The following is a 10,943-nucleotide window of genomic DNA, read 5'->3' on the forward strand; positions in this document are numbered from 1 at the left end:
GATGAACCACAGTAAGGTAAACACCAAGCATTCCCCCTTCATTCCGTCTGCTTTCTCATTCTGATACACAGACCAAAGATCCCAGACAGCCATGAAAAGCAGACTCATGGCTGTTCTAGAAAACAACAGGCCTGAAAGCCTCAAAGCAGCCTTGTGTGGGAAGGATCACGAAACCATCAGGGCTGTGGATCATCACTTGAATAAAAATCAAATGACTTAGGATCTGTCCAAAATGAAGGATGTTTTAATACTTTGTGTGTAAAAACACTGATATTTTGCTTCTTTTTTATTAAACGGATTTTATTATTTTTCAGAATCTTGTCAGCATAATCGTTTTATGGGTGGATGAAATACTCAGCCCTGCCGCTGCAGGGGCTCTTTCACAGCAATTACCTTGTGGCACTTTCGCTGTAATTAGGTTTTTGCCGAGGATTTTTCCCTGGGTCTGTGTAATAAATGAAATATGACCAGAATTTAAATTTGTCAATTACAAGCAAGCATAGTGCATAAACACACCACAGAGCCATGAATTCCAAACCACAGGCTGTTGCTGGGGGGCAGACGCTCTGAAAATTAAAATGGAAATAAAACTACTGACTGGCAAGCAAAAAGTGGCCCCCAAAGAAAGCAAATCTCCCCTAACACTCATGTATGATTCTACCCAATGGTGTGAGCTCTTGATTACAAATTCTTCAGTGTGTACTGACAAGTCAAGGAATAGCATTGGATTTGTGTTAAAATAATCTACACAGGCCTCTGATCTCCTACCCTATGAATTCCTATGTTTCTTGAGGCCGGATCCAAAAGATCTTGGACACGGTGGGGCAGACCCCCACTGCAGTATGCAGTCTGGTGATGGTACTCTCTCTGAGTGGCTCAAGGATGGACAGATTTGGGGACTGGCTCTGCTGTCTACCAGCAGCTGCTATTTCCCCAGACCTGACTTCCATAATTGCTCCTCTGGGGCCCTCTGCCGACCATCTCTTGTACAGGGGGAAATTCTAGGAGTCTGCACTGTTGAGGACTCTGACAAATCATTTATTTCATTAAAACAACCATCAAACAAAAGCAAATTTTTAAAATTTGCATGTATAAAAGCCCTAGGCAAGGAAAAAGGAACTCATATATTTTTTAAAAATGTTTATTTATTTTGAGAGAGAGAGAGAGAGAGAGAAAGAGAGAACATGAACAGGGGAGAAGCAGAGAGAGAGAGAGAGAGGGAAGGGAGACAGGGACAGAGAGAGAGAGAGAGAGAATCCCAAGAGGCCCTGCGCTGTCAGTGCAGAGCCCAACATGTGGCTTAAACTCACGAAACGTGAGGCCGTGACCTGAGCCAAAACCAAGAGTCGGATGCTTAACTGACTGAGCCACCCAGGCATCCCAGGAACTCACATTTTTATAAACTCACTGAGTATGTGCATTAATGCACGCAGTGAATCTTTCTTGAATATCTCTTCTTGGTGTTTGTGTCAGACACCAGGTTTTAGGCATTTAGGTGTTGAGCCCAAACCCAAAAGTGTCTTGCTTGTCTGGAGCCAGACATGGACAGCTCATGGTCTGGAGGAGGAGACAAACTGGGGTCCACAAATGGCACAAATGCATATTAAGTGACAATTTAATTAGGCACTGTATAGGAAGAAGACATGTCATGGTGTGTGTCCCTGAGGTAGGAGCATTCAGGCTGAGATCAGAAGGGGAGAAGAACATTCTTGGCAGAGGTAACAACATGTTCACGGGCCCTGTGTCAGAAGACAGCCTAGAGGATATGATGGCTTGAAAATATGTCTGGCAAGGCTGGGGTGCAGAGAGTAAGGGGATGCCTAGGGCAAAAAGAGACTGGAGAAGGAGAGAGGTTGGACTCTGGCAGAACCATGGAGGTTGTGTGGATTATGGTTTCTCCTGATACCTATGGGAAGCCACTAAGTGTTCTTACACAGGTGGAGGATGGGAATGGTGGTGGTTGATATAATCACATTTGTGGTTCAGAAAGATGATCCTGGCTTCATGAAGGACAACAGATAGAAAGAGGAAAAGAATAGGCTCAAGAAGTCCAGTTAGGAGTCTAGTGCAGTAGTCCACGTGAAAGATGGCAGTGAGTTGTTCGAAATGGTGGCAGAAGAGATGGAAATGAGATCAGAGAGAGCGTTTAGGGAATAGAATCAGCACTGACTTGGTGATGAGTGATACATGGTGATGGAAGGAAGGGGATGTTAAAAATGGCTTAGGTTGTCTCATTTAATTGTTCCAGCCGTGCAAAATAGCATTACCCCCATTTTACACATGAAGGATTTGAGCTCAGAGAGGTTTACTGTTGGGCTTGAGATCATTCAGTTGGGAAAGGGCAGGGCCATATGCCTACTACTCCCTCACAGCATCTCTGATGTTGTAGGGAGTGTTTGCTTAGAAACTCATCTCCCCCACATCCTTTCAATGTATCCCCTACATCTTTTTTTTTTAATGTTACTTATTTATTTTGAGAGAGACATAGAAACCGTGAACAGTGAAGAGCAGAGAGAGAGGGGGAGAGAAAATCCCAAGTAGGCTCCACGCTGTCAGCACAAGCCTGATGTAAGACTCAGTCCCACTAACTGAGATCATGACCTGAGCCAAAATCAAGAGTTGGATGCTTAACCGACTGAGCCACCCAGGCGCCTCCCAACATTCTTAAGAACACTCCAAAAACTTATGTGTTTGTTTCCTTGTCTTTCTTTTATGCTAGTCTGTGAGCTTGTTGAGGCCTGTATTGTCAGGCCTTTATTTGCCCTTGAATTGTCAATACTTAGTCCAGTGCCTGGCTCAGAGTAGGAGCCAGGGAGTATTTATTGAGTGAATAAGAAAATCTTCACCCATGTCCTAGAGAAGGGAGCTAGTTGGAGGGCAATGTGTGTTTTAAACAACATTCTCACTGGCCTAATTCTCTTTTATACCAGGACCACGGTTTGGGAATTTTTGCTGGAATGCTCAAAAAGGACTGTCAAGAAGAATCTAGAAGTTTCTAGTAGCCTAGTGTGGTTAAAAGAGCACAGGTTTAGAATCCTGTGGCTCTGGTTTTACATCCCAGCCCCTCAGTTTATAAGTTATGCATTCTAGAATACTTATCCTCTTTGAGTAGTCAGTGTCCTTATATGTAAAGTGAGGAAATTTCAGTATTTACTTAATAGGGCTATTGTGAAGATTGCATTTGGTCATCTGTGCTAACTGCTTGACATGAATATATAAATTTCCTATTTTTGTAGAAAAGAAGGGTCAGAATTTCATGGCTAGCCAAGAACATGGATGAGGTTGGTACTTTCTCTCCACCTGACCTCAAAGTTCCTGTCACGTACAGACTACTCTTCCTGTGGTTTATTCTGGAATGAGGGAAGAGGAAGTTGGCTCTCTGGGGGTCCCTGACAAGCTGACAGATGTCTCCTAAGGCAGCTTTCAACAGAGAGCTCTTTATTATTATTATTATTCTTTGTGATTTACAGTGTGTGCCTATAAGCCTCTGGGCACGATCACGGAGTAGGAATGGAATTAATAAATTGGATCTGGTTCTTGCTTAATTCATGGCTCTGACAAAATTAAAAATGGAGACAGGTAGGAGAGCCTAAACAAACAAAGTGTCCCAAAACCTGGATTCCGGGACACATAGTGCTGTAGGAGGAACACTCCACAGCCAGAACTGTGGCTAAAGCCAGGCAGACATCCAGATGGAGTAGAGAAGCCTGAGAACACCCTAGAAAGCAACAAATCCTTTCCAAAGGAAATCCAAACCTGTTGGATTTAAGCAACCCACGAGTCTGGGATCATATATGCATGGGTTCAAATTCTGAGTATACTGCTTATTTGTATAATCTTAACAAATGGCTCAGGGTCACTCAGCTGGTTATTTGCAGAACTGGATTTTGATGCAAATCTGAACCCAAGCTTGTGGTTTTTAGCCATTTTAAGAGAGAAAAAATAATTTCCCCTCTACCCTTCTAAGTTCTTGGTTGAGACCCCCTATAGTAAAAGAATAATAAGAGAAAAACAGACAAAAATTTATTAACATTGTTAAAAAACAAAAATGCAACTGGGTAAATTTTATTTATTTATTTATTTACTTACTTATTTATTTTTTTTGGAGAAAGAGAGCATGTGCACACACAAGCATGCATGGGAGAGGCAGAGGGAGAGGGAGAGAGAGAATCTTAAGCAGGCTCCCTACCCAGTGTGGAGCCTGATGCGGGGCTCAATCCCATAACTGTGAGATTATGACCTGAGCCAAAATCAAGAGTCAGAGGCTCAACTGACTGAGCCACCCAGGTGCCTCCAACTGAGTAAATTTTAAAGATCTTACTGACCTCATTCAATGATTCATGAATCTGGCAGCATCCCATCTACTTGATAGAAAGGAGCTCTGTGGAGCTGTACAAACAAACAAAACAACAACAACAACAAAAAAAACCCAAACTTATAGACAAAGGGGAGAAGGAACTAGGAAGTTATATTGGGCAAAAAACCATGTTGGTTATTGCAAGGTTACTTTCCTTTAGGGATGGCAGGGGTCTATCACGCAGAGTACCTAATGAGCACCGATCAGGTGATTCCTGATCGACTGGTTTAAGATTCCATTTTGGGGAGAGCTGAAACGGTAATTTAATTAAGTCTGGGTTTGGTGATGTGAGGTTTAATGTAAGTGACTCCATTTTGGGGATGTTGTCTTATTGTTAGCAAAATGTATGTATATGTCATGTAAACATGGGAGAAAAACTGAGTACCTCTCCAAGATATCCCCAGCCACCAGCTTAAACACTATCTTCCTCTAGACAAAAGAAAGATGTTGGGAAGGGGAGGAAGATGGCCAATTTGGGGGAGGTTACCAGAAAAAGCATAAGAAGTAAGGATAAGTAAGGATGAAGTCTGTGCCTTCCCCACCAATAAGAGTTTCTTGTGACTTAGAGTCATCCTTCTCTTCTTGGTAGAGAGAGGGAGACACTTACAAATGGAGACTTTCTTTATGAATGTAAATGTTCCTTGCAAAAGGGTAACTTCTACTCTGTCTTATAGCTTCTCCTGTGTCTGCATGTTCTCAAAAATAATCAGCTCAAAATAATCCTTATGCTGAAGAGGCACATTTTGGGGTGGTATATTATGCTACCCTTCACCATTATATTGTTTACGAACATAATATGGCATATTGTCGGTGCTTAAATATTTACTGCATAACTATGAATTCCTTAAAATGAATGCCTAGTATACACAAGGGGTTCAATTTATGCATGCTAGAAGTTTTGCTCTCTTAGATTTTTTCCCCCTGAAATTCCTCACCCCCTCAATACCCCACTCCCACTGCACAAGTACAAGTATATTGATCACTGGAACAAGCGTCTTTGAGGGATACATCCTGAGACCTTCACAAAATACCAAATTCACAATATAAAAATAATATCTGCATAGCATGGGGCTGTCTTTCAAATATCATTTCCCCTCTAAGTCATGAGGCCCCTGGGTAAATCCTCACATCACTCATTAACTATTGACTTTCCCCCCTATCATCCCGTGGACACACTTCACAAAGAAACATAGTTCTGATCTTGCAAGAATTGCCCTGTATGTGCTGCAGAGTCAAGGAGTGATGCAAGGGGGCAATGGGCAGTGGTGGGGCTCTCTGCCTCCAGCTCAAGGTCAGCAGGATTCAAATTCACCCCTCAGCAAGATGTCAACCAGCCATGTGTCACTCAGTACCCTTTGGGGTGCTGGCCCATAGTAAAAGCCAGCAAAAGCCAGCCAGAGTCAGTAGTGCTGTGAAGGCCCTGGGGGCCATTCCTTCCCCAAGGCCAGGCCCAGCCTTCTTTTGGACCACAAATACCCTCTCCTACTTTGATTGTGAATTTTCTAACATTTCCAGGCTTACATCTTATCCTACTTGATGTATTGTTTTTAATGTAAATTTTTTCCTAGCCACAAAACTAAAACCATCATGAACCACCAGAAAAGCACCCAGAAAGAAAAACAAACAAACAAACAAATCACCGGTCATCTCTCCACGTAGTGAATATAACTGCTAACATTTTTGGCAAAGCCTTCCTTTCTACTCCCCCCACCCCCATCCCACTCCACTGTACAGCTTTTGAAAAGAGGTATTCCCTCAAATGTTCTCATGTTAAGAAAAGGGGAGAAAAGGGTCCTTATGTTATCCCTTCCAGAAAGAACCCAAGTAATCCCTATTATGTAAACTCTTTCAAAGAAACAGTCTGTTCCAAACTGTCTTGAAGTCATTTGTTGCTATGGCAATGCTTGGCCCAAGAGTGCAATAAACAACCATCCTGACTCCAGCCTCTAAACAGAAGCTGCCATTATCTCCCTCAGAGCTCTTCAGGGGGCTCATTTTGCCAAAGTTATTCATTTAAATTAGCAGCTCCTTTCTTAGTCACTTGAATTTCTTTTGCTTCCTAGGAAGCCACACCAGGCGGCTGAGAAAGCAGTTAGGGCAATAAATTGAGAGGCTGAGGACTGGGGACAGCACTCCTTCCGTGGTGGCCTTCTGTGGATCTGCGGTAAAGGCAGGTTCTTTTCTCTGCTGGGTACACAGTCTAACATCTTAGATGCATGTCACCCAGGGCAAAGTAAGGTTGGGTGTTGGGCTTAGGAGGACAATTATGGTGAAAGTTCTGACAACAGCGTATTTAATCAACCCAGGTAACTTTTCTGAACTAAAAATATGGAGCAAATCTCACAGAGAGTATTCTGGAAAGCTTTTTGCAATTTTATGTACAGCTGCAGAATATTATGGCTGAAGGGATGAGAGGTGGGAGTGGGGTGGGGAAAGATATTCAACATGCTTAACATGCATGATTTCATTAGATTCTGACGACACTCCTATAGAGGCAGGCAGCATATCTTTTTTTTTTTTTTTCTTTCCTGTTTTACAGATAAGGAAGCAGAGACTTGGAGAAATTAAGTGACTTGCCCAAGATCCCTGACCAGAAAGTGGTAGAGCCAGTTTCAAACTCTTGCTCTTTACCTTGGAAACTGCTTTCTTGACCCTCACACTATACTGCCCCAAAGGGCTGGAATAGACATGTATGGAGCTCCTACTCTATGCACAGAGTGCTGGAGATTTTACATACATTGTTTAAATGTCACAATTGGCCTGTGTAGGTGTTATCATTCCCATTTGTCAGATGGGGAAGCTGAGACCCCAAGATGTGGTTCACTCAGGTTTATCCAGCCAGCTCTAGTATACAAGGGTTTGAACTCATGGCTGCTAGACTTCAAAGCCTATGCTTGTTCGTCTACACAGCATTGCCTGGTACCTAGAAATCATTAAGCCTAACACTGTCTTTTTACCAACAAGGAAACAGAGCCCTGGAAATACTAAGTGGCTTGCCCAATGACATCCTTCAAGGTCTAGAGACTGCCTCCCTCCAGCCTGAGCAGGCAGATGGAGAGAGTTCATTTGTTCTAAGCTGGCCTGGTGTGCATTAGGTCAAGTCCCAAGGGTGGCTGTCTACAAAAGCTACTGTACTTGAAGAGTGTGTGTTCAGTGTGGGATCACACTGGAGTCCTGGGCCATTTATTCTCTATTCCTAGTCATCTCGTCCCCCTAACCCAACTCCTATGTCCAGGAGAATTCATCCTGGAAGTAAAGCATCAAAGGCCTTCCTCCAAACAACATTTCTGATGTTAGCCTTTATTTATTAGGACTGTTCCCTCCCTGCTGGGTCACTGAGGCTGGTGGTATGGCTTCCAAAGGTCACAGATCCTGTCAATCAGGTTCCCAGATGACCTCCTGTTGCAGGTTCTGGTAACTGCTCTCCCCTCTTCCCCTTCAGGCTAGGGGTAGAAATGGTGCCCCGCTGTTTTTAGCCACAGGGGTACTGACCCAGAACCTTCTGTTTTACCCAATCTTGCCCACACTTTTGTAAACTGTCTCTTTAATAATTGTCCAATTTGAGTATTTCCTGCTGGGACCATGACAAATACACTCCCCCAGTTATTCTCTGACTCATCACCCAATTTCTTTCCTGCCCAATACTTACCACATTCAGTAATTGTTACATTTATTTTGTATTTGCTTTCTTAATGTCTTTTTCTCCCCAGAATGCAAACTCAGGAGGACCAGGACTTTATTGATTTATTATAAAACATCGTTCCCTAAAGTCAGGATGGCCATCTTCACAGCCCCACTGTCAGTGTTGCAGGAGCTTGCAGGAATGATTGGTTGCAATTGGCTATAATGTTGGTGACCATCTCAAATGAAAGGGCTCTTCTAAGACTCTTTTTCAAGGTGCAAGCAAAGGTTGCATGTCCGATTTATACCTGGGCCTGATTGCCATTTGTTTCTCTGGATTTGTCCTGGATAATTTCTACTGTGATGATGCCCTCAGGATCATAATTATCATCATGTCGAGCTCAAATGCATCTCGGCCAGCAAGCCGTGGCCACCAAGTATGTGTGCTAGGTAGTGCTGCAGTGCTGGGGACTGTAGCCAGGAGAAAGGGAAACCCACCTGTGTGGGACCTGACCTGCCTTTGGCTGTGGTTCTCAGATGGGTGTTTGTTGTCTGGCCAGACACGCTCAGAGAAATCCCATGGAATGTACACTTGAGAACAGAAATGAAAACTCCACTCACAAGTCCATCCAGATAATTTATCAAGGGATATTCAGGAAAGCCGTTCATTTGGTGCCTGAAGGAAGACTCACATTTCAGACACACAGGGATGAGCACTCTCAAAATCATGGGTCCCAGGGATGCCCCTGGCTGCCTTCGGAGGATAGTCTCAGCTTCACTTCACTAGCCAAAGCTTTTAGCCTTGCATTAGCTGCAGGGGCAGATAGCACTGAGCTTGAATTTCAGGCTCTGAAGTCTTCTAACTTGGTTCAAATCCTGGCTTTCCCACTTAAGAACTCCAAGACTCTGGGGCGCCTGGGCGGCTCAGTTGGTTGAGCGTCTGACTTCCGCTCAGGTCATGATCTCACGGTTCGTGGGTTTGAGCGCCACGTTGGGCTCTGTACTGACAGCTCAGAGCCTGGAGCCTGCTTCAGATTCTGTGTCTCCCTCTCTCTCTCTCTGCCCCTCCCCCCCACTCGTGCTCTGTCTCTCAAAAATAAATACATGTTAAAAAAATTAAAAAAAAAAAAAAAAAAGAACTCCAAGACTCTGAGCAGCTTACATACAGATTCCCATCTGTATGATGGGAATGCCTACACCTTCTCCTGAGGGTTGTGAAGGTTAGGCTGAATGAGATAATGCAGGAAAGCCACTGAGCGCATGAGATAATGCAGGAAAGCCACTGAGCACATACTCAATGAAGGGTAAACTGCAATTTTAGGGAGATGTCAGATTTCCCATCTGCCAGTTCTGCTCGGTAACTTTTAAACAACCCAGTTTCCCAGCCACTTACTCTTGCATCCCTTTCCTTTGAGTTTCAGTGTTTTCTTAAAGTAGTCATTTAGATTGTGTTTTATTTCCACTCCAACCAAAAGCTTAAAAGGTTTAGTTGTCATTCCTTTGAGAACCCTGATGGACAGGTTACAGAAGATGCTTAGTGATAAGAGGTATTTGGGCTTCCCAGTCCTGCCCCAGTACTCTTTAGCCATCTCTCCTCACCTAGGTTCATTCACCTGGACCCAGGAGTGTTTTTGGAGCCAGGGAGCATGTGAACTAGTGAAGGAAGTGCAGGCTCTGGGCTGGACAGGTCTGGGTTAGAATCCTGAATCTGCCACTCACTTAGATGTGTGAATTCATGTGCCCTGCAGAGTGGCTCTAGCCCCAGTTTCTTCATTTGTGAATACTGTGTGAGAAACATTTGGGCCCAGGGTTCAGAAATGGAAGCTATTTCTGTTATGCTGAGGGTTTTATTCTTTACCCTGGAGGAGCTGCTAATATATTTGGGATGACAAAATGAGTATTTCTAAAATGCCCATGTTGGGTCAGATAGTGACTCCTGGTTAAAGTTCTTGAGGGGCTCCCGGGTGGCCTAGTCGGTTAAGCGTCTGACTTTGGCTCAGGTCATGATCTCACAGTTCGTGATCTCACAGTCCTGTATCGAGCCCTGTATCGAACTCTGTGCTGACATCTCAAAGCCTGGAGCCTGCTTCAGATTCTGTGTCTCCCTCTCTCTCTGCTCTTCCCCCACTCGTGCTCTGTCTCTCTCTCTCTCACAAAAATAAATAAACATTAAAAAAAAAAAGTTCTTGAGCCATTGCATTTCTGAGCTTTCTAATCACATTACAGATGGCTGCCTGGGACTTCAGTATAGATCTGATCAAAGGCTAATTTCTTCACTTTCTTTCTTCCTTTTTGGAGGGAGTATGCTGAAGTTCTCAATTAGATGCTCAAAACAGGACAATTCCTACAGGTAGTACTGCCCCTGTCTGCTCCACATCATTCAAAAGAGAGCAATGACCCTGGCAGGTGCTTTTGAGGTGTGGGGCCTGCCCAGTGTCCAGTTCTTCATCACGGCCGAGAAAGCTGCCCACCGGCCTTGCCACTCACTCTCCAGCTCTACCCAACCCTCTGCTATTCCCCAGACACACAGGTTGCTCTTTGCGGCTTTGCCTTGACCGCCACGATGCCCTCCCCTCCTGTTTTCTCCTTGTCTGTTACTTCTTCCAGGCACAGATGCTGTGGCACACCAAAGCTCTAAAGCAGTGCTTCTCAAAGCATGGGCTTTGACAGGGGTCAGTTTGCAAATGGGTGCTTGTCTACAAGGGGAAGGGCGAAGACAGCAATTTGACAGAGTAATTTTATGTCTGTTGAATCTAATAACCATAAGTTTGTGGTATTATTTGTATATCTCTGCTTTTTAATTTTCACTTTTCTTATTGTTTTTTACAGAAACATTGGTGAGGGAACAGAAACAAAAAACAGAACTTGCGCTACCCGCACCTGGTCTGAGAAGCACTGCTCCAGGCTAATGTTACCAGCTTTGGCTTGATTGTCCCTGAGCCCTCCCCAGCCCTACCGTCCTCCC

Source organism: Panthera leo, chromosome A1 (genome assembly GCF_018350215.1).
Source record: "Panthera leo isolate Ple1 chromosome A1, P.leo_Ple1_pat1.1, whole genome shotgun sequence".
Lineage (NCBI taxonomy): Eukaryota > Metazoa > Chordata > Mammalia > Carnivora > Felidae > Panthera > Panthera leo.